Consider the following 3,504-nt stretch of genomic DNA (forward strand, 5'->3'; position numbering starts at 1 on the left):
CCCACCCATCCTGGGATTCCCCTCCACCCCCAGGGCTTCCTGCCCCCTCCCTCCCCCATTTACTTGTGGTTGCACATGCTGCCTGTCTCAGGGCAGCAGGCAAGAAACAGGCAACCTAACTGCCTGGCCAGTGTTGCCATGCTGCTTCTCTTCTCTGTGATAGGCCCACTGAGTGAGCAGCAGTGGCAGCAGCAGCTGGGCAGACAAGTTAACCCTACCCTGAGTGCTCCCCTGCAACAGACAGTGCAGGCAACCACAAGTAAGGGGGGCAGCAAAGGGGATCATGATCAGGGATTTGGGGTGCTGGAGAAAGCAGGGGGGCAGTGGGCCTTATCTAGGCCAGCTGGGCTGGATGGGGTGTTTATACTAAGGTGTAGCCTACAGAATAGCTACACTTCAGTATAACATGAGCTAGGTAATACAGATCAGAAATAATCCTGCCCTGGAGTGGCGCAACTTAAAGCCACATAACAAGTACATGAAACTAGTTTCATGTGTTAATGTGCAGACAATCCAGGAGTTAAGAGCTCCAGGAGCTACCCAAAATTACTGTGTAACAAGGCCCTATGATATAATGCCCTACTACCATGGTTGAGATCAGTTAAAAGGTCTGCATTAGAACCCCAGTAAAATAGCAGGAGGAATTTTTCAACTTGGCAGCAAGCTTTTTATGATCCCAAATACCATGAAGTTGTTGATCTTTAAAGCATGATTCATATCCTATTTATTCATCTAGGCTTTGGCAGTGATATGCACCTGAAAGATGGACTAAAGTTTATGTTGGGGTGGAGCATGACTGTGCTTGATTTTTTACTGTATTGTTTATTGCTGGCATGTGAGCAAGGAAGAACTGTTGTGTTTCTTTCTATTTGATTGAATTTTTAATTTTGGCAAAGGTGCCTGAAGTCAAGGACTGCATAGCTCTCTAGATAATTCATCAGTGCCACATAACACTTGCCCTTTGCAACTGCAAACCTGTCTCCATCTACACATTTTACCTAAACTCTCACTGAGTGCAGGAAGAAGTCGATCAGTTCCTGAAGTAATGATTATAAAGAATGCATGGACTATCTGCGACCCGATAGGGAATAGTCTCTTCTTTTTTATGTAACTTTCATTAGTGCTATTAAGTTTGGACAGAGAGAAGCTTTCTAAGTATAGAGCCAGAAAAGATGAGAAATGTGTGAATGGCCTGAGAGAAGTTGTAGCCCCAATCCATAGTAATTATTCATCCTCAAAAGGTCAAAGCACCAAGAAAGAGGTGGCACCTGGAGGTGGAATAAGACTGCATGATTTAAAGATGGTTACATAATTCCTGAGCAGAGCAGTGAAGCCCAACTAATAGTTAATTAATGATTAAAGAATATGGGCCATTCAATAGCACATCAAAATGTTGCACTTTCAAGAGGTTGCTTAATGGTGTAATTGCCCCCACATTCTGGATCTTAACACCTTAGCTATAGTGATTCTTTAAACAATTTTTTTCCATCTATCTAGGCTATCATCTGGAGACATCACTGACACCTTTCAATGCCATTTCTCAGATACCTGGACTCTGTAGAATTATCTAAGTTGAAAACATCAGTCTAAGGCGTTGTACTAATGCAAGGAATGCACAAGACTTGGAGAACTCTAGATCCAATTTCTCCGTAAGCGCCACTGTTCTTAAGAGAAAACTAAGGTAGCAGACTTGGTAATTTTGATTTTATTTCACAAAAATAGCCAATTCAAACAGTCAAAAGTAGCCTCAAGCAAAAATATGTAAAACATAGTCCTACCTAGTCTTCCCTATACTTTGGTTAACAGGATAACAAGGGTCCTTTTCTGTTGCTAAGGCAATGTGCTCTGATTGTTCAGTCCTCATATTTCTTGTGTGTTGCATCTTGTTCGTTTTTTAAAATAAGGCTTAAATCATTTGGCAGCTCTGCTATTTATCAAACAAGTCTTACCAAGCAAGATAAAAATAATTAATAGAAATGTCAGCTTCTACTCCAAAATATGGCAGTCCTATAAAACATATATTTTTTGCTTGTTTCTGCACTTACACAAATTTTTCAATATGGGGAATCTCTAACCAAATGATGAATTTTCAAACTGCAGCTCATCTTCTGCATATAATCCCAGCGCGCTCTCATACTGTTCTAGAGCAAGACCACCCACTTAACACTATCTGGGTGTGTCTACATGTTCGTTAATGTACTTTTGGTAATGCACATTAAATTTAGTACCTCCAGGTGCCTGTACACAAGAGCAGAAGCTACTCCAATGCCCTGTAATTACAGCATCAGAACAGACTAGATTACGCGAGTCTGCTGGAACATAACAATTGCCACATTCCAGCAGCTTCCCACATCATGTGCATCAGCATCCCCATGCTTCAAGATGGTGGCAGGGGAGAATTACTCCCAGTAATTGATTAATAAAATTTAAATGAGCTTTAGTGCCCCAGCTGCCATGTTGAAGTGCAGGGATGCTGATACACAAGATGCTGCAGGAATCTAATTAAAACGCCACCCCTCCACCCCTGGAGAATGTGTAGAAGTGCCCTCCATTGTGAGGTACTAGAAATAGGTGCATTAATGTATTTTAATGTGCATTACCAAAAGTACACAATTTTTTGTGATGCTTTAATACACATTAAAAATAGGCTAATGTGCAGTAAAGCACATGTGTAAGCCCTCTGTGTAAGAGCTATGCAAGTCTGCAGCCACTTAATACTGGCTACACAGCTGTAAGCCCTTTCTTCATGATCTAGTCCAGTTTCTCAACCTGTGGTATGCGTACCCCTGGGGGTACGTGAGACAAGCAGGGGGTACACGGGTACCCCAGCACTCTCTCTCTGTCTCCCTCTTTTCCTCTCAACACTATGCCAAAAAATTGGTGCTGTGTGCATTGCGTGGCACTTTAAATTCCCCAGTAATAATTTGGTGTTCAGCCCTCCTAGCTTTGGCCAACATCACCTCTAGCCCAGGTACATACTTCAGTTGTGCACCCCTGGTGTAAAAGATGGCAACCCTGACCACACCAGATCAGACATCTGTCATATCACGGCCTTATATACACAGCCCTTCTTCCAACATATGGCACACATTAGTCTGTAAATATAAAATACCCTAGAAAATTGAGTGTTCGGGTACTTGTTAAATTTTTCAGAAGTTAGGGGGTATTTCCTACTTAAAAGGCTGAGAAACACTGATCTAGTCCACCAAGGCCTCTTTCTGGACTTTCGGAAGCCCTTCGATACTGTCTCTCACCCCATTCTCATTAAAAAACTGGGGGACTGTGGTGTCAACACCTACACAGTCAAATGAGTCGTCAGCTGGCTGGAGGGCCGCACCCAGAGTGGTGGTGGATAGGTCATTTTCGACTTGGAGGGACGTGGGCAGTGGGGTTCCGCAGGGCTCGGTCCTCGGGCCCGCACTGTTCAACATCTTCATCAGTGACTTGGACGAGGGGGTAAAAAGCACCCTGTTCAAATTTCCTGATGACACCAAGATTTGGGGG

The sequence above is a fragment of the Gavialis gangeticus genome, unplaced genomic scaffold (assembly GCF_001723915.1).
Source record: "Gavialis gangeticus isolate Ggan-Ray unplaced genomic scaffold, GavGan_comp1, whole genome shotgun sequence".
Lineage (NCBI taxonomy): Eukaryota > Metazoa > Chordata > Crocodylia > Gavialidae > Gavialis > Gavialis gangeticus.